The following is a 22172-nucleotide window of genomic DNA, read 5'->3' as shown; positions in this document are numbered from 1 at the left end:
TCCACCTATTCCTTCCTCCTCTCTCTGTCCATCTCCTCTTCCTCCCTATCTCTGTTCATTTCCTCATCCTATCTCTGTCCGTATCCTCTTCAACCCTCTATATGCCTGTCCCCTTCTGCTTAACACTCTCTCTGTAGATCTCCATCCCAACCCCCCCTCTCTGTCAATCTCGTCTTCCCATTCCTCTGACATCCACCCCTCTCCCTTTCTCAGTATCCATCTCCTCCTCCCAACCTCTTTCTTCTCAGCTGTCCCCAACCTGCCTATGTAGACCTTGCAATGGTTGCCAATGCTACCTGTAATACAGGCATGTCCTGCAAGGCAGCCTAGACATCGAAGAAGTAAACACTTTTTTGCCTGTATCTCCGCTACTATAGAAGCCAGGAGAATTTACCCACTCAGTACTGGTTCTCACATAGCAAGCAGTGCCTGCACCAAATTTGGTTGAAATCGATCCACTAGTTTAGGAGGAGCACTGAACATAGCCACATACATAAACACGAGCGCATGCTGAGAAGTAATACCTGCAAATTTTTATATGAAAACACTTGAAGCTTTGTAAATAAAACAAACTTTATTAACGTTCTAAATCTTTACTCTTCACGTCTACGTGTGTGTAGCCCTATGCCACTAGGGGGCTTTGAACTGTAGTTTGTAATTTGATGGTGTGTAGTGTAGATGTGTCAGAGAGTGAGTAGGAGCATGCTGTAATAATTTCGAATTCTAAGAGTTAGCCAGCACATGGAGCTCCTCCTCGCTTAGCACGATGAATGTTTTCCTGAATCCGACGAAAATATGCCTAACACGTCATTAAAATATGCTCGTGTGTCACGAGGTATCCTTTAAAACCTCTCAGCCTGCAAGATTCGGACAATCGCAGAGGGTGGCATTATTGATATTTGGGAGCTCCAATGTTAGGTGCGTTATGGGGCCCCTTAGCGACATGGCTGCCTAGAAGGGAAAGGAAACCAATGCGCACTACGTGTGCATGCCCGGTGGAGTCATACCAGATGTGGCACGCGTCCTCCGAGATGCCATATAGGGCACAGGGTGCAGCCAACTGCACGTGGTTGCTCACGTCAGTACCAATGATGTGTGTCATTTTGGATCAGAAGAGATTCTCTCCGGTTTCGAGCGGCTAACAGAAGCGGTAAAGGCTGCCAGTCTTGCTTGCAAGATGAAAGCAGAGCTGACCATTTGCAGCATAGTCGACAGGAGCGATTGCGGGTTTCTGGTACAGAGCCGAGTGGGGGTCTGAATCACAGGCTCAGACGGTTCTGCAACCGTGCTAGCTGCAGATTCCTCGACTTGCGCCAAGGGGTGGTTGGGTTTCGGGTTCCGCTGAATAGGTCAGGAGGCTGCTTCACGTGCAGCAGGGGCTGTGTGGGTGGGCTGGGCGGTTTTTTTTAGGATAGAGGGTCTCGGGAAAATGCAAGAAGGGCTTCAGTCACAAAGGGTGCAGGCCGAACACAGGATACAGAAACCATCCGTATAACAATTGTAAATTGTCGTAGCTGTGTTGGGAGAGTGCTAACAGAAAGCATTGATGCTGAAATCGTTAAAGGTACTGAAAGCTGGCTAAAGCCGGAGATAAGCTCGGGCGAAATGTTTGCGCAGAATCTAACGGTCGCCAGCCGGTGTGGTCGAGCTGTTCTATGCGCTTCAGTCTGCAACCGCGCCACCGCTACGGTCGCAGTTTCGAATCCTTCCTCAGGCATGGGTGTGTGTGATGTCCTTAGGTTAGTTGCGTTTAAGTAGTTCTAAATTCTAGGGGACAGATGACCTCAGATGTTGGGTCCTATAGTGCTCAGAGCCATTTGAACCATTTTGAACCTAACGGTGTTCCGAAAGGATAGGCTAAATACGGTTAGCGGTGGCGTCTTTATTGCTGTTAGAAGTAGTTTATCTTGACGCGAAATTGAAGTAGATATTTCCTGTGAGTTAGTATGGGCGGAGCTCACTGTTGGCAACCGGAATAAAATAATAAATGTATCTTTTTACCGACCTCCCAATTCAGATTATACAGTTGCTGAAAAGTTCAAAGAAAACATGAGTTCGATTTCAAACACATACCCTACTCAAACCATTATGGTTGGTGGTGACTTTAATTTACCCTCGATATGTTGGGGAAAATGGGTGTTTAATTCCGGAGGTACGCATAAAATATCATCCGAAATTGTACTAAACGCATTCTCTGAAAGTTATTTCGAGTAGATAGTTCATGAGCTCACGCGAACAATAAACGGTCGTGAAAACACACTTGATCTCTTAGCAACAAATAATCCTGAGCTAATAACGAGCATCAAAACGGATACAGGAACTGAACACAGGGTTGCAGTAGAGACAATCTCCATTCCTTCCAAATTAATAATATAAGTGTAAACCAGATGTGGCTTGAATTCAAAGAAATAGTATCGGCAGCAATTGAAAGATTTATACCAAATAAATTAACAGACGACGGAGCTGATCATCCTTGGTACACAAAACAGGTCAGAACACTGCTGCAGAAACAACGAAGCAAACATGCCAAATTTAAACAGACGCAAAATCCCCAAGATTGGTGATCTTTTACAGAAGCTCGAAATGTAGCGCGGACGTCAATGCGAAATGCTTATAACAGTTTCCACAACGAAACTTTGTCTCGAAACCTGGCAGAAAATCGAAAGAGATTCTCGTCGTATCTGCAGTATGTTTGCGGCAAGAAACAATCAATGCCTTCTCTGTGTGATAGTAGTCGAAATACTATCGAAGACAGTGCTGCCAAAGCAGAGTTACTAACACAACCTTCCGAAATGTCTTCACAAGAGAAGACGAAGTAAATGCTTCAGAATTCGAATCAAGAACAGCTGCCAACATAAGTAACGTAGAAGTAAATGTCCTTAGAGTAGTGGAGCAACTTAAATCACTTAATAAAAGCAAGTTTCTAGTCTAGACTGTAATCCAATTAGGTTCCTTTCAGAGTATGCTGATGCATTAGCTCCATACTTAACAAACATATACAACCGTTCGCTGGAAAGTTGCACAGGTCACACCAATATTCAAGAAAGGTAGTAGAAGTAATCCACTAAACTGTAGGCCCATATCGTTAATGTCGATATGCAGCAGAATTTTAGAACATATATTGTATTCGAAGGTAATGAACTACCTCGTAGAAAACCGTCTATTGACACTCAATCAACACTTGTTTAGAAAACATAGTTCTTGTGAAACACAACTAGCTCTTGATTCGCACGAAGTGTTGAGTGCTATTGTCAAGGGATTTCAGATCGACTGCGTATTTCTGGATTTCCGGAAGGGTTTTGACGCTGTACCACACAAGCGGCTTGTAGTGAAATTGTGTGCTTATGGAATATCGTCTCAATTATGTTACTGGATTTGTGATTTCCTGTCAGAGAGGTCACAGTGCGTAGTAATTGACAGAAGGTCATCTAGTAAAACAGAAGTGATTTCTGGCGTTCCCCAAGGTGGTGTTCTAGGCCCTTTTCTGTTCCTTATCTATGGAAACGATTTGGGAGACAATCTGAGCAGCCGTCTTCGGTTGTTTGCAGATGAAGCTGTCGTTTATCGACTAATAATGTCATCAGAAGATCAAAACAAATTGCAAAATGATTTAGAAAACATACCTGAATGGTGGGAAAGTTGGCAGTTGACCCTAAATAACGGAAAATCTGAAGTCATCCACATGAGCGTTAAAATGAATTCGTTAAACTTCCGTTACACGATAAAGCAGTCTAATCCAAAAGCCATAAATTCAACTAATACCTAGGAATTACAATTACGAACAACTTAAATTGGAAAGAACACACACAAAATGTGGCACATCTACTAAGGAGACTGCCTACACTAAACTCGTTCGTCCTGTTTTAGAATACCGCTGCCCGATCTGGGATCCTTACCAGATACGGCTGACGAAGTACATCGAAAAAGTTCAAAGAAGGGCAGCACGTTTTGTATTAACGCAAAATATTGGAGATAGTGTCACTGAAATGATACGGGATTTGGGTTGGACATCATTAAAAGATAGGTGTCTTTCGTTGCGACGGAATATTCTCACGTAATTCCAATCAGCAACTTTCTCCTACGAATGCGAAAATATTTTCTTGACACCGAACTACATAGGGAGAAACGATCTACGCGATAAAATAAGGGAAATCAGAGCGCGTACGGAAAGATATAGATGTTTGTTCTTTCCCCGCGCTATAAGAGATTGGAATAATAGAGAATTGTGAAGGTGTTTCGATGAACCCTCTGCCAGGGACTTACATATGATTTGCAGAGTATCGATGTAGATACACCGGAGGCCACGCTATGGTGTTTTGTGGAGAGTACTTTGACTCACCTCCTTTCCTCTTCCAATCACCGATCCTGCGCAGGTAGAACGATTGTTGTTTAAGTTCCTGCGTGAGCGCAATATTCCCCTACTTTACCACCAATCGCGTGGCCAGCATCCAACGGCAAGCTAACCTTTCCTATATTGGCGTTGTTTCACGGGGCAGCCTACACTACAGGCGGAGCGAGAAAGTTAGCAATACGAGCAGCTTACAGTATGGGTCGCCAGCACAACAGGATCTGTGTTGTACGTTACCAGTCACTTGGAACAAGTAGGACACAGGTTTATAGTACTGCAAAATCCAGGATATAAACTGCGTTCTGCAGCTGGACCAGCAAACTCAACTTCCATCGAGCTCGGCAGTTGTGTCACGGCTCACTGTCCGAGGAGCGCCGATTTGTTCGCCGAAGGAACCACCACGTTCGCTGACGGCTAGTCCAACATGACAGCTGCAGTCCAGCAACAAGACGAGATTTCACCATGGAGCAGTGTCTACCCCAGGAAAAAGCCAACCACATTCATTAATCTCAACTTTGTCTCTGAAAAGGACACTGTCACCATTCGTACAACAACCATGCGAAATTTGAGTTTTTTGTTACTGAATAAGTCGGTGACTGTACAGGGCCATTTGTATTTATCTCATTACTTAATATTTAGGTCCGCGTGTGCTCAATACTGTTCATTGGGAGTAGCGCTCTTGTTTCACCTAGACATACAAACAGCACCCTATAGGCAATTGTCATACTGTAGCTTTGGCAGTCACGTCAGTTGGTGATGAAGTGAAGTTACAAAATTTACCTTCATGGGTTTCATCTCGAGGTGTACATAGGAAGAAGGAGTGTATCAGTTGACGCTTCTAGATGCGTACACTCACGCAGTGTTAACAGTAGACCACTGCGTCATGCGCAACGTCTGTTTTGTCATGTCTGGCTCTGGAGTTGCGTGTGCATATCTGTGACACTTTCGCGCTTACCATATGAACCGGCGAACAAACGCACTGCTCTTGTTTTGATCTTTTCAATTTCCTCTATCGATACTCTCTGGTTTGGTTCTGAGCCTGACGAGCAGTCTTGAAGTACACTACTGGCCATTAAAATTGCTACACCACGAAGATGACGTGCTACAGACGCGAAATTTAACCGACAGGAAGAAGTTACTGTGATACGCAAATGATTAGCTTTTCAGAGCATTCACACAAGGTTGGCGCCGGTGGCGCACCTACAACGTGGTGACATGAGGAAAGTTTCCAACCGATTTCTCATACACAAACAGCAGTTGACCGGCGTTGCTTGGTGAAACGTTGTTGTGATGCCCCGTGCAAGAGGAGAGATGCGTACCATCACGTTTCCGACTTTGATAACGGTCGGATTGTAGCCTATCGCGATTGCGGTTTATCGTATCTCGACATTGCTGCTCGCGTTGGTCGAGATCCAATGACTGTTAGCAGAATATGGAATCGGTGGGTTCAGGAGGGTAATACGGAACGCCGTGTTGGATCCCAACGGCTTCGTATCACTAGCAGTCGAGATGACAGGCATTTTATCCGTTTGGCTGTAACGGATCGTGCAGCCACGTCTCGATCCGTGAGTAAACAGATGGGGACGTTTCCAAGACAACAACCATCTGCACGAACAGTTCGACGACGTTTGCAGCAGCATGGACTATCACCTGTGAGACCATGGCTGCGGTTACCTTTGACACTGCATCACAGACACGAGAGGTTGCGGTGGTGTACTCAACGACGAACCTGGGCGCACGAATGGCAAAACGTCATTTTTTCAAATGAATCCAGGTTGTTTTTACAGCATCACGATGGTCGCATCCGTGTTTGGCGACATCGCGGTGAATGCACATTGGAAGCGTGTATTTCTCATCGCCATACTGGCGTATCACCCGGCGTGATGGTAGGGGGTGCCATTGGTTACACGTCTCGGTCACCTCTTGTTGGCATTGACAGCACTTTGAACAGTGGACATTACATTTCAGACGTGTTACGACCCGTGTCTCTGCCCTTCATTCGATCCCTGTGAAACCCCACATTTCAGCAGGATAATGCACGAACGCATGTTTAAGGTCCTGTACGGGACATTCTGGATACAGAAAATGTTGTACTGCTGCCCTGGCCAGCACATTCTCCAGATCTGCCACCAACCGAAAAAGTCTGTTCAATGGTGGCCGAGCAACTGGCTCGTCGCAATACGCCAGTCACTATTCTTGATGAACTGTGGTATCGTGTTGAAGCTGCATGGGCAGCTGTACCTGTACACGCCATCCAAGCTCTGTTTGAGTCAATGCCCAGGCGTATCAAGGCCGTTATTACGGCCAGAGGTAGTTGTTCTGGGTACTGATTTCTCAGGATCTATGCACTCAAATTGCTTGAAAATGTAATCACATGTCAGTTCTGGTATAAAATATCTGTCCAATGAATACCCGTTTATCATCAGCATTTCTTCTTGGTGCAGCAATTTTAATGGCCAGTAGTGTATTAGTCGAACGAAAGTTCAGTACGTTACGTCCTTCGTGGATAACCTACACTTCCTGAGGATTCTACCAACGAATCTCTTTCTGGCATCTGCCTTACTTGCGATTAATTTTTGTGTGGTCGCTCCATTCTAAATCCCTTTGTATGCATCCTGCCAGATGTTCAGTGGATGTGACGGCATGCAGCTGTTGCTTTGTAATGGTGGAATTACACAAAAATGGGTCGATCTGACACTCTATGCGTAATACTGTACATTTCTTATTTTGTGAACGATCATTCTCCAATTCTTGCACCACCCATCGATCCTCCGCAGGCCTTCCTATATTTCGGTAGAAACGTCTAGCGTTGTTCTTTCTTTCTTGTACAACCTCCGCGAGAGTCTTCCTGGATCTTCCGACGTTATCCGCTAATTCGTTTATAGACGTTCTTAAAGTAAATGAAGCTATAACACTCCCTTGTGGGTGGGCCCAAAGTTATTATAACGTTGAACATTTCTCTCCTTTAAGATTTAAATAACCGACGGTCTTTTCGTTCGTTGTTACTTCTCTGAAAAAAAGAAAGGAAGGCTGCAGTAGATTGCTCACCTTGATATTTTCGTCCCTACTGTTTAACCAACAGCATTTTACGTTTAATTTTGCTTCCTTTTGTTTCTTTGCAGCTGCGAAAATTTGGTTACACCACATACACTGTTCAGAATGAACTTTTCACGAACATTGTTTTTCGTTTAGCAAAAATTCTATTTAAAATGAAATCAATGTGAATGGTCCCTAGGTATCAACAGTCAGAAGTCATCTGCTTTTCTTGACAGTCGTGATTTAGTACATAATATGAAGGTAGTCATTACTATTCGAAAGAAATGACACAAACTTAGGCAAACTCAAACATAACATACACTGAGGCATAGACTGAAACAATACTCTGACAAAACTGAGAGTAACTGACAGGTGCGATTACTATTTGTAAAAATGAACGCTTTTCCCGTTCTTGTTACGAATTACTTTATAATTGCTTTCACTAAGAATTGAAGATTTTATAATGGTAATGATGCGATAATTTCAACATTTTTTCCTACAGTTATTAACTTTTTAGTGTTTTACAAACAGGACTTTTGTTATACAAATGTGTGAACTTTTTCATGTGAGCTACATTTTTTTTCCTTTTCTATAATGTTAAAAATTATTTCGTGAACCCACCGCATTGGATTGTTTCACATGTACGACGACAACAGCCTACGGGGTGCCGTTCATATGTTTAGGTGAAACAGGAGCGCTACTTCCAGCGAACAGTATCAGGCACGCATACACCTAAATACTACACGCAATGAAATAAGTACGCATGTCTCTGTCCAGACACTGTCTTATTCAGTAACAAAATACTCAAATATCACGTGATCAGTGTACAAATAGTGTCAGTGTCCCGTTCAGAGACTAAGTTCAGATGCGTGAGTATGACTGTCCTTTTCCCAGCGTAGACACTGCTCCGTGCTGAAATCTCGCGTTGTCGCTGGACTGCTGCTTTCATGTCGGACTAGCTGTCAGCGAACGTGGCGGTTCCCTCGGCGAACAAATCGACGCTCCTCGGGCGGTGAGCCGCGACGCAACTGTTGAGCTCGATGGAATCCGAGTTTGCTGGTTAAGCCACGGAACGCGTTTTATGTCCTGGTTTCAGCAATTCTGTGACAGTTCCTGCTGCTCTCGTTTTCCTGTGTTCGATATCACTGTCAGTTCCATTTGTTTTGGGTGCAGCGTGCTTGAGTAAGACGTTCCTGGGTAGTCACTCGAGCCTCCTTTGCAGGCCGAATGCACTGTCCTACTCTTCTGCCAATGAACGGAAGTGTCCCACCTGCTTTGCCGACGACTGATCACACGGAATACTTCTAGTTCACATACCCACAAATTCTTGCAATCAGGTACTGATATGATTTCACTGATCACATATGTGACTTATTTATATTATTGTCATAGTGCAAAACTTTGCATTCTTAAACATGTAAAGCAAGTTATCAAACTTCGCATTACTTTGCCAACTTGTCAATGTTGTTGTTGTTGTTGTTGTTGTTGTTGTGGTCTTCAGTCCTGAGACTGGTTTGATGCAGCTCTCCGTGCTACTCTATCCTGTGCAAGCTTCATCATCTCCCATTACTTACTGGAACCTACGTCCATCTGAATCTGCTTAGTGTATTCATCTCTTGGTCTCCTTCTACGATTTTTACCCTCCACGCTGCCGTCCAATGCTAAATTGGTGATCCCTTGAAGCCTCAGAACATGTCCTACCAACCGATCCCTTCTTCTTGTCAAGTTGTGCCACAAATTCCTCTTCTCCCCAATTCTATTCAATACCTCCTCATTAGTTATGTGATCTACCCATCTAATCTTCAGCATTCTTCTGTAGCACCACAATTCGAAAGCTTCTATTCTCTTCTTGTCCAAACTATTTATCGTCCATGTTTCACTTCCATACATGGCTACACTCCACACAAATACTTTCAGAAACGACTTCGTGATACTTAAATCTATACTCGATGTTAACAAATTTCTCTTCTTCAAAAATGCTTTCCTTGCCATTGCCAGTCTACATTTTACATCCTCCCTACTTCGACCATCATCAGTTATACTGCTCCCCAAATAGCAAAACTCCTTTATTACTTTAAGTGTCTCATTTCCTAATCTAATTCCCTCAGCATCACCCGACTTAAATTGACAACATTCCATTATCCTCGTTTTGCTTTTGTTGATGTTCATCTCACATCCTCCTTTCAAGACACTGTCCATTCCGTTCAACTGCTCTTTCAAGTCCTTTACTGTCTCTGACAGAATTACAATGTCATCGGCGAACCTCAAAGTTTTTATTTCTACTCCATGGACTTTAACACCTACTCCAAATTTTTCTTTTGCTGTCAATACCAGACCGAATGTTCAGACAACATTATGGAAATGCAGCAGCCGTGTGACCACCCTGTCATTTTCAACACAAAAGAGTAGCAAGTAAGCGCTGTGCAAGTGAATTTAAAACCTCAGTTTACACACACACACACACACACACACACACACACACACACACCACTGTAAGCACTAGCGCCACTATACATCCAAAGATGAGTCACGATACAATTGTGCTGTTTCCTCTAGGTTGTGTGGCCTTCCGAAAACCCACACAGAAGGGCTCCTCTTCGATTGTCAGTAACATTGGTGTGCCGACAAAACACCTTGCTACTTTGTTGAGCCCATTAACTGATTGACGTGAATATAACATTAAGAACTCAGCAAATTCTTCACATCGATTAGAGGGAATGCGTTTCCATGGCTCTGATATTCGAACCAGTTTATATGTGGTCTGTCTTGTCACTCGGGCTGCTCTGTCTGATTCATTTCGGTTAACTGAGGTGCTGAATTAACGGACCTATTTCGACATGTGCTGACTTACAATTACTTTTTACACAATTACCAGTACTATGAGCAGACAGATGGAGTCGCGATCGGAAGCCCGTTGACACGTAGTATTGCAAAATTGTTTATGGGAGACTTGAAGGAACGTGCCTTGGAATCGGTGGCTTTGAAACCTGCGTGGATTTTTTAAAATTTTATTTTTTTAGGCGATACTTTTGTCGTTTGGCCTCATGGGAGTGAGATTCTGAACGACTTTTAGAACACCTCAATTCAATCCATCCGAATATTCGGTTCACCATAACAGTTGAAAGGGACGACTGCTTTGCCGCGCGGATAGTCGCGCGGTCTGATGCGCCTTGTGACGGTTCCCGCTGTTCCCCCCGACGGAGATTCGAGTCCTTCCTCGGGAATGGCTGTGTGTGCTATCCTTAGCGTAAGTTAAACTAAGTAGTGTGTAAACCTAGGGACCGATGACCTCAGCGGTTTGATCCCACAGGAACTTACCACCACCTACCTCCTTCCCTTTCTTGATGTGTTGGTATGAAGGAAAGTTGATGGTACATCGGGACATGCTGCTTATAGGAAGCCTACTCACGCTGACTTGTATGTTCAGGCCGTTAGTTGTGATCAACTGGCTCAGCGTGAAGAGTTACTTCATGCCTTGGTTCACAGGCCCAATGTCACTTCAGACCGTGAGAGTTTCTGATTTCGTTAGACTATCTTCAGGTCGTTATCCATCAGAATGAATACAGTTATAGACAGATCAAACGTGCGTTGCGCTATCGACCAACCGTGCACCGGGTGAGGGATGATAATACAGAGTTCGCACCAAGGTCTACGGCCTTTCTGCATTTCTCAGGGAGCATTCCAGCAAGAATGGTCGTATTTTACGGAAACATGATGTGAAATGACTTTCCGACGTTTTAGATCTTGCGTGCGTAAGGCGCGTCTATCGTATTCCTTGCTGTTGTGATACATCATATGTCGGTCAGTCAGGACCTGGAGGACCGGTGCACTGAGGATAAGCGTTACACACGCTTACCACAGCCGCGAAAATGTGTTATTGCAGGACATTGTTTTGTCACCGGTCACCCTATGGAATATAACAGCACAGAGCACTTCCAGCTGTTGGTACAGTGTTATAAGGGATCAGTTGAGATTAAATTAGCAAATAACCCTGTAAACAGAGATTTCTTTTGCTTAAATTCTGCATGGGAGCTTGCTCTCACCCTCGTCAAATAGCAGAGGCGCAGAGCTTTAAGCTATCCCGTCCTTTGTTTAGGAATTTGTTTTCGTTATCCTTCCCGAATTGCCCTGCAAAACCTAGGATTTAAATTCACTTGCACAGCGTTCCCTCTGCCAAGGTGAGGGAGCTTCTGTGCCTCAAAGATGCAGACATCTGTGGAGAGTCCAGACTACCGTGTGGTTCCTGAAGAGCGGTTTAGCCTTTCCAGTAGTTGCAGGGGCAACGGTGTGAATAGTTGACTGTTATTGCCTTGTAACATATACCCACAAAAGCCTTGCTGTGGTGGTACTGCGAACGGCTGAAAGCAACGGGAAACTACAGCCGTTATTTTTACCGTGGACATGCAGTTGTAGTGCATGGTTAAATGATGACGGCATCACGTAGAGTCAACTGCTCCAGTCCAGAAGTAAAATAGTCGCTCATCTGGGCCGTGATTGCTCAGGAGAATGTTGTCACGTGGAAAAACAGTTGGCATTAAACGGGACGCAGCGTGGAATAATAACACCGTTAACCGTGTACATAGGTTAGAGAATTTAAAAAGGAATATATAAATTGAAATTAGATATAGTGGGAAATAATGAAGATAGACGACAGGATGAACACGACTTCTGGTCACGGGAGTACAGAGGATTAAGTCCAAACTCCAATAGGGGTAAGGCGGGAGTGAGTCTAATAATAAATGAGAAAATTTGGAGTGCGGCTATCACGAACAGCATAGTGAATGCATTATTGCAGCGAAGACAGACAGGAAGAAAAGATCAAGGCAATGGTAGACGTTTATGTGTCAGCTTGTTCCACAGATGGATGAAGAGATTGAAAGAAATATATGATGAAATAAAATACATTCGTCAAACAGTTCAGGGAGACGAAAAATTATTTATAATGAGGGAACTAGAATTCGGCGGTAGGAAAGGCAAGAGAAGGAAAAATAACAGAACTTGGACTGAGCAGAGGAATGAAAGAGGAAGCCGCCTGGTAGATATCGCACAGAGGACAATTTAATAATTGCTAATACTTGTTTAAAGATCATGAAAGAAGGTTGTATTGTGGAAAAAATGGTTCAAATGGTTCTGAGCACTATCGGACTTAACTACTGTGGTCATCAGTTCCCTAGAACTTAGAACCACTTAAACCTAACTAACCTAAGGACATCACACACATCCACGCCCGAGGCAGGATTCGAACCTGCGACCGTAGCCGTCGCGTGGTTCCAGACTGTAGTGCCTAGAACCGCTCGGCCACTCCGGCCGGCTAAGTGGAAAAGACGTGGGGACACAGATTGGTTACAAATGGATTGTATAATGGTGATGCATAAATTTCGAAACCGGATTTTAGACTGCAGAATGAAAATATTTCAGAGGCATATGTGGACTCGAAGCCTAATTCATTGGGTATAGACTGGAGATTAAAACTGATCAAACAGCAGAAATGTAGGAAATTAAGGAAAGGGGAGTCGGGTAAGGTGAAGAACCAGAGGTTGTTGAAAGTTGAAGAGAGCGTTAGGCAACGATTGACAGAAAGAGGATACGGAACACTATAGAAGATGAATGGGTAGCCTTGAGAGACGAAATAGTGATGGCGGCAGACGATCAAATAGGAATAAAGACAAAGCCCAGTAGATATCCCTTAATGAAGTACAAGGTATTGAACTTAGTCAACGAAACGACCGAGGAAAAAATGCAGCCAATGAATCAGTTAAAAAAGAATAGAGACGCTTAAGAAATGAGATAGACAGGAAATGCAAAATGGCAAAGCTGGAAGGGCTACACGAGGAAAGCAAGGATGTAGAAGCATGCATAACTTGAAAATCATAGCTACTGCCAATAGGAAAATTACAGAGGCTTTTGGATAAATGAGAGCAGTGGAAAGAATATCTAGAGCTCAGATGACAACCCTATACTAATCAAAAAAAGGAAAGCTGAAAGAATGGAGCAGTGTGCAGAAGATATACCCTAAAGGCAGAGTACGTTCAAACAGATGCAGTTTGCAGCAGTTTTGCAGAGATGAAGGGACTTGCGCGGTATAGAGCTGCGTGGGGAAATTCATAAAATCTGTCTTTAGCCTGATGATCACAACACCAACAAGAACAACGTAGCCATACGATCGTAGATTCAATAATACGGGCAAGTGTGGTACTGAGCGAATTGCTTTTCCCAAAATAAAGGGATACTGTACCTGCTTGGTTGCCAAAATGCCAATACGTCCAACATGTGATGTGAGAAAAGCCGGAGATGGATTTCGCACGGCCCGTGTTTTCGGGATATTCTTGTTGGTATGGAGGAGGCCATTCTGCTCGAGAGAGATAATTACGTTTTGACTCTGAATATGTTTGAAGAATCTGCACAGATGAATGTGAAAGCAACTGGACGGTAGTTATGTGGATCACTTCTCCTACCATTATTGCAGAGGAGTGTGACGTGTGGTATCTTCCAATTAGTGGGCGCAGTTTTTTGTTCGAAGGATTTATGGCCTATTATCAGAGATTTTCTGTTCAAAATTCTTGTACCATCCTGGGTGTCACTCTTGTTCATTTTATTGCAATAGCTTAACGAAAACGACAGTGTGTGTGTGTGTGTGTGTGTGTGTGTGTGTGTGTGTGTGTGTGTGTGTGTGTGTTTGGGAGGTTGAGGGGATGTAGAAGGGGGTGCTCTGGTTGCGTTGTTCATCACGATAAAAGAAAGTCAAACCAAAACCGATTAGTTGCCCTCATTTGAAGAGCAGATTTTATTTTGATATCGAGGGAATAAGTAGTGACCAACTACGCACTATAGTCCTATGTTTATTCGTCATTTTACATCTAGCGGTCTGACGGCTTCTGCCAGTAATACACCAGCGGCAGCTGTTGCCTGGTGGCACTGTAGGTACTATTGCGTTGTCAGCTATGCTGCGCTAGTCATTATGCCTCCCATTTCTCAGTGCCTTACGCTGTGCTACGAATGTAGTCGAACGAGTGTCATAGAGAAGACGCTGCAGCGATTTGTGCCGTATCTGAGTTACATAACTTACACGTAATTTTTGTAGGAAATTTACCTTAACCTCTTACTTACTGCGAGTTAAGTAGTGATAATATTGTGAAAAGCAGCATATTATTCACCTCATGCATACTAAACGCTATTCAATAAGTAACTTTGGACAGATCGATTGCCGAGTTAGGTATTCTTGAACCCGACGAGAAGGGGAAGTATTCTACGAGTTCAATAGTTTTTGAGATATTAGGTGTTATGTTCGAGAGAGTTTCAGCGGAAAGAAAGTTTCAGCTGTTTCGGAAACATTGACGTAACTGTGGCCCTAAAGCCGGCCGTAGTGGCTGTGCGGTTCTAGGCGCTACAGTCTGGAGCCGGGTGACCGCTACGCTCGCAGGTGCGAATCCTGCCTCGGGCATGGATGTGTGTGATGTCCTTAGGTTAGATAGATTTCATTAATTCTAAGTTCTAGGCGACTGATGACCTCAGAAGTTAAGTCGCATAGTGCTCAGAGCCATTTGAACCATTTTTTTTTTATTTTTTTTGTGGCCCTAACTGATGGTATTTATCTTGGCATACTTTTTGTCGTCATATTCAGTCCTAAGACCAGTTTGATGTAGCTCTCTACCCTAGCGTAGTATGTGTACTTCTCTTCACCTCTACATAACTACTGGATCCTGCGTCCATTTTTTTACCGCTCACACTCCTTCCGTTAGCAGACTGAGGATTTCTTGATGCCTCAAGATATGTTCAGTCAACTGATCTATTCTTTAATAAAGTTGTTCCACACATCCGATTCTTCTCATTTCGATTCAGTATCTGGTCATTACTAATTAAATCATCCACCTAATCTTTGTACTCTCTTGTTGCCTCAACTGGCTATCGTCCACGTTTCACTTCCGACAAAGCAAACTCCAGACAAACACGTTCAGAAATAACTTGCTAATACTAAAATTTACCTTCGGTGTTTACTTATACCTCTTCTTCAGAAATACTTTCGTTGCTACCGCCAAACAGTATTTTATATCCTTTCTATTTCGGCTATCGCTAAGTATTTTGCTATCCAAACAGAAAAACTCGTCTAATTTCCAAACCTAATTCTATGAGCATCACCTTATTTATTTGTATACGTTCAACTACCCCTCCTCGTGATATTGTTATTCGTTCAGAGAGCGCAAAGGATATGGAAGATAAGTTAAGCGAAATTGATAGTGTCTACAAAAGCGATTATGATACGATAATCAACAGGACAACAGTGTTGGAATGTATCCCAATTGACTGAGGCGAAGCCGAAGAAATGAGGTTAGGAAATGACAAAGTAGGGGATAAGCTTTGGTGTTCGGACAACAGAATAATTGGCGAAGCATACAGGACATTAAATGCAGACTGGCTCCAACGAGAAAGGCATTTCTGAAAAAGATAAATTTAATAATGCTGAACTTGAATTTAAGCATTAGCAAGTCTTTTCTGAGGGTCTTTATTTGGAGTAAAGCTTTCTATGCAAATAAAACGTAGACGATACGCAATTCAGAGAAGAAGATAATAGAAACTTTCGAAATATGCTTATATAAAAGAATGCTGAAGGGTAAATGAGAGGATCAAATAACTCGTGAGGGGCTACTCGACCGAACTGTGAAGAAAACTACGTTTATGCACAACTGGACTAAAAAATAGCATCGATTATATGAAGTATCCGAAGGCATCAAAGAATCGTCAGTTTAGAAACGGAGGGAAATGTGGAGTGGTAAAAAATGCAGAGGCAGACCAAGGGGTGCATACAGTGAGCAGATTGAATTTGGTTCTAATAGTTATGCAGAGATGAAGAGACTTGCACGGCATATATTAGCGTGGAGTGATGCATTAAATCAGTTTTCAGATTTGAGACCATATCGGTAACAACACCAGTTCCATTATCTTCCCGAGAAGAAACACTATGAGATCCAACTTCTGTTTTCTTCTGTACAGTGAGGGAAGCGGCCTAGTCCTTCGACCCAATTCCTCCGTGTCTTCCGCGGTTTTACACTCCAACAACTACAAGCAACCCCACATACAAAAAGAGACCTTCCAATACAACGATGAGGGTTTATGTTGTTCAGCTGTTCACTGGCTTAAGTATCACAGTGCGATGGTACACTGTCTTGCTGAAACCACACACTTTCCTCGATAGCAAGAAGTTCAGTCTCCAGTAACAAATGCAACAGTCTCGAATGAACAGCAGGTAAAAGAGTTTTATTCAAAGAGGGTGACAGAGAACAGAAGCCCGTTGGAGATTTGAGACCAGGCTGGCGTACAGATTTTCGTCGTTGCAGATGCGACGCTTTGAAACATCACGATTTAAAGAGGCTTCATCGGTGAACAGTACTAAGTGTGGGGGTTTCTGCACTACGGTAGTGAACCGGATAATCCACTGACCAGAATGAAATCCCGTCTGAACAGGCCGAGGAAGGCCCAACGGTACCCATCGACTGTTGTGTCATCCTTAGCCGATAGACGTCACTGCATATGAAGGGGCATACGGTCAGCACACCGTTGTCCCGGCCGTTCTCACTTTCCGTGATCGGAGCCACTAATCGAGTCACATAGGTGATCTGATGGGAACCGGTTTTACCACTGTTGCAAGCCGTTGGTGGGTGATCCACTGTCGGAACTGAGTTCTGGATTCAAAAGTATTTTATCTCATTGCTTGCGCCATCTGTTCCTCAAAAATTAGTACTTCTGGAGCAAGTTGATAAGCATTTATTGATGATTCTTTTACAACACGATCCAACCACAACTCCTCAAATTATAAATTGTGAGCAATTTTTTGTCGGTTAAGTTAGGAAGGATTTCGTATGGCAGTCTCAGACGTAAGAGAGCTGTGATTTAAGTTCGCTTCCATGAGCGGCCGTCGTCAGAGCGAAGAACAGTAATAAATTACCGTCCACACATCATACGATGTGGGGAGAGGAATCCTTACAATTACTGTGCGAAATCCAGTGACTTCTATTCCGCAGATAAATATCGTGTACTTCGGCTGAAATGTATCTGAAAATGCAAAAGGACCTGTAGATCACTATAGCAGGTGACCTGCAAATGACCTACAAGTATTACCTGTAATCCTCAGTACCGCTGTTGATATTTCAGCCGTGTTTCCCGAAAACGGATAGTAAGGCTTGCTTTTCGAGAAGTAAGGTACATGTGATTTTAATAAGACTGACATATATTGTAACTAATCTGTTTCTACGGGTTATTACGTTAAGATTATTGGGAATGGAAACATTTATTGCTTGTGAATTAACGTGGGAACATTAGGGTCGCCACTGACTCTAACCATACAACTAATCAAAGGTGTGGCCGAGTCGGAAAATAAATCAATTTGATCACAGACTAAAAACTCATAAAAATGCATACGTCGTGATATCGCTTATAGAGAATGCGATGTAATTAATAGTATTGCCCCTGGACTGTTCACGAGAATCAAACATTTAACATAAAATAGAAAATGCACGAACACTGTGCAGAAGATCAGCTCCCAGCAACACACCTGAAAATAAGACTTAAACTAAAGCGTTTGTTTTAAAATAAAAGGGGAAACTAATCACTGGACCTGTGCGTAAGGAAACGCGTTGGATGTGCTAACAGGAAAGCTACGAGGTGAGTGGCTTAGGTGCAAAAACGTAACCTAGGAATGCAAGAGAAAAATTTGTATAAAATCATTTATTCCTAAGATATGGATGTGAGGCATGTACACAATTCCTGATAACATTAATTCCTAAAACATTAAAGAAAAGCATCGATACATACACCGTTATAATCTACACCTGAAGTCATTGGTGTGAATCATTCATACAACTGCTGTTGCCTGATAACTGATCGCAATAACTCGTGAAACGGTACACGTTTCGCAGTACACCCGCATGCTCACGTGCTTTGTGGAGACGTAGTTTCTAGGTATCGTGGCCAAGTTGCAACAATATCACATCACACAATCACGAACAGTTAACATTCCTTAAAACAAACATGTGACCGGACAGTTAGGGATGACGGTAGCCCAACAAACTTTAATGTTCAACCACGTGGTCGGCTCCCCACGGACGAAAGATACATAAAGCAAGGAAAATGTACGAGAAGGCAAAGCTATTAATATTTAGAAAAGTGAAAGCTTATACAGGCACAGCTGAAGGCAAACAGACATTCATACAAAAGCGAGTGCTCACTTCTTATCGACACCCTTGTGTGGCGCTCTTCTGGTGGATCCAAGTCTGCTATAGAAATTTACTAAAAGAAAAATCTGCCAAAGTTTTGCATTTCTTGCTGCGACAAGGGAAAGCAATCTTTCAGAGTTGAAAAGCGAGACCAAAAGCTAACAGCTCACCCCTCGCCACGTAACAACGCGCCACGCGGTCAGTCTAACTCACCCTTATTCGACTGGAACACAGCTGTGGACGCTTCCCGTACCGGCGGCAGACTGCCTCCCTTTTTCATCTCCAGCCTCTTCCACGCTCCCCGTGGCCCGGACAACCCAAAGATGCCATTTCCGCCACCAACCTAACGCAGGTGGATTTCTTCCCAAGTGCGGAAAGAATTTCATCTCCTTTTCGCACACATCATTTTATGCAGGCGACACACAAAAAGTTTCACGAGATCTGACATAGGATAATTTGCAAGTAACTCTGTTTAATACTAAAAATTTCATTGGAAAGAACCAGTTTCATAAACTTCTAATAAACTTTTGTGTTGTCCTCTCCATAATAGAACCTTAATCAAATACAGCCATCCGAGACAGGTGTTAACAACTTTGCTTAATGAGCTTCGCGCTGAACAGCGCAAACTGATTCCACCGACTGCCTAGAGTACGGTAGACCGACCAACAGCTCTAGCACGAATTAAATATCGTTCGTGGCAGCCAACGTCGTAGAAAACGCTCAAATTCCTTCCAGCGAGTCATATAAAAAAATAACGCTAAGAAAGGTCCCACGTGTTGTACCAAAATCTAAATAGATCTTCCGATTGGGGAACTTAGTTAACACCAGTATCAAATTTTTACCTAATGGAGGAAAATTTTCTTGATATGATAATATTAGAATCCTGTACTGTTACAAATATAGAAATTATTTTGAATTGTAACTGTGACTTCCTTATTTATAGCAGTGGAGTATATATATATATATATATATATATATATATATATTTGAATGCAGAAACCAATTTAAATGTCCTCCGTAAGTTATCTATACAGATGAATTTCATTACATCATATAATAGCCAATTTACAGCTATGGCCATTATCAAATGCTTGAAACATTAATATCAACAAGATAAAACAAATAAAACTCTTGTTTGTCATAGTTATTCTTTGCATATTATAGTTGCTGCTACATCGTTTACAGGTGCGTCGACTAAGTGTGTGCGAAAATTAAAAACTATTTCCTTATATGTGGGAACACGGGCTAAATCCACACACACAAACGTCGAAAAGCTTCATGAACATCACATACTGCAGGCAGGAACTCAGTGCGTAACGCATCATATAACTGACTTTCTGTTGACATACGACTCCCAAATCCTGCTTATTACATTTAGCAGCACAACGTTTCCCTTCCCTACCACTGACGTGAACACAGTCGTTACAAATGTTACATGTTCTCGATATACTGTCGATTGGAACAGCAACCAGTATACTTCAGAAATAACAAACGTTTTGAAACTTCCTGGCAGATTAAAACTGTGTGCCGGACTAAGACTCGAACTCGCGACCTTTGCCTTTCGCGGGCTCTACTATCTGAGCTACCCAAGCACGATTCACGTCCCGTCCTCACAGCTTTACTTCTGCCAGTACCTCGTCTCCTAGTTTCCAAACTTCACAGAAGCTCTCCTGCGAACCTTTCAGAACTAGCACTCCTGGAAGAAAGGAAACTGCGGGGACATGGGTTAACCATAGCCTGGGGGATGTTTCCAGAATGAGACTTTCACTCTGCAGCGGAGTGTGCGCTGATATGAAACTTCCTGGAAGATTAAAATTGTATGCTGGACCGAGACTCAAACGCGGGACCTTTGCCTTTCGCGGGCAAATGCTCTACCATCTCTTATTCTGGAAACATACGTTTTAGTGTACAGTCGCAATCTGTTTATTTCACCTACTAGGTAACGGTTTCCGTAATCAGTACCATCGCCTGTCCCGCAATCTTCACGATCACTTCCCAACTCACGTGTCAGATACGTGTATGTGCAATAATTTTAACGAGGTCATATGGCGCACTAGTTAACAGGTCAGATAGAGACACTTTGGCATGTAGACTACAGCAAAGCGGTAGATGTGCGTGGAGGTGGAGTGTGCGGAATGACCACTCCCTCAGCGTATAAGGTGATTCATCATATTGGCACGTTACAACAGTACAATCTTCCTCAATACCTAAGGGTAGTAATCTAGTCGACATCGATGAGAAACACAGAATTTCTTTACATGAAAATCATTCCTGAAGCATACACATTATGTCTGCGAAATGATTTTTTGCTTGTAAAGATAATTTTGGAAATTAAAGCGTGTTGAATGGAACCGTGTGTTGGAGGCGTTCGATGAATTAGTTCAAGAAAGGATTCGACGAGTACACGAATTTCCGTTTAGTAAGGATTTGCCGAAACTATGGACCGATTTCACTACGCAAAATGACGACGAGAGCTTCAACGAGTGCATTTGGATCCTGCTGCCGAAACCTTTTCATTGTGGGGTAAAACTGTTGAAATAGTTGCATATATAGCTGTAGGTATATTCAAAGAAGGTTATTCATCTATAATGAACACCATAAACGTGTTACGAATCGTCAAAGGGACCAACAGAAAACCGTAAGTTTTGAAACAACGTTTTTTTCTATCTTTTTTTTTTGTTACTACGAACTTCAAACGAGTTTTTATTGTAACGACATTTTTTATCCACGCGAAGCGCTATCGAGCCCCTACAATTTAACCGATTCGTTTAATTTTTTAAAACGAAGATCATTAAATGTAGGTGGCCTTAGCGAGAACTTCTTTGGATTCGACTTTTAAATATTTATTTAAGCATTTCAACTTCGAGAAACATACTAAGAAATTGACATGCTTTTCAAATAGCTACCAGTTTTTTTTTGTTCTTTTTTTTTGGGGGGGGGGGTATATTTCAAGATAGCATCTTGAAAGTCCCCCAAATTCGTTTCAATTTAAGAATTTTATATTTTGATAGAATTCAAAAATAGTCCCGAAATGGCACAAACTTCACGCAAACCAAGAGGCACCACTAGGTGCATATTTTGACGAAGTCTGAAGCCACCATTTTTAATTTGTTATGAGATAGACGGATGTATATATAATAAAGTGGTAAATCACCCTTTGAGCAGTCCCTGTAAGAAAAAAATTCTAAACTTAAGCTCCCGTTAAATGAGCAGCGAAGCCGGAAGTCCATACGTCACTGCTGTGTTGAGCGACATTAGGCAAAATATTTCTCTAGTGATCGCTTTGCATTTGAGTCGTAATGAGGTTGATTTACACTGCCAACAAGTTCTAAGTCCATTCGCTTAGCAATGGCTTTGCCCGGCGTGCGTGAGTGGTCGCTCTAGGTGTCAGGGCATCGGCCCCCGGAGTAGAACTGCTGACCTCCAGCTGACTCCCCAGTTCGCTGTGCAGTCGTGCTGTCATCGGACCGAGCAGCCCCCTAAATAACTGGTGATGAAGGGGTTGTATTGTATGGAACCGGGGACTTAGAAACGACGGACAGCCCTCAGTGGTTCACAGCCCCACACCGAACCCAGGGTTA

Source organism: Schistocerca serialis, chromosome 9 (assembly GCF_023864345.2).
Source record: "Schistocerca serialis cubense isolate TAMUIC-IGC-003099 chromosome 9, iqSchSeri2.2, whole genome shotgun sequence".
Lineage (NCBI taxonomy): Eukaryota > Metazoa > Arthropoda > Insecta > Orthoptera > Acrididae > Schistocerca > Schistocerca serialis.
Note: the sequence above shows the minus strand (reverse complement) of the source record.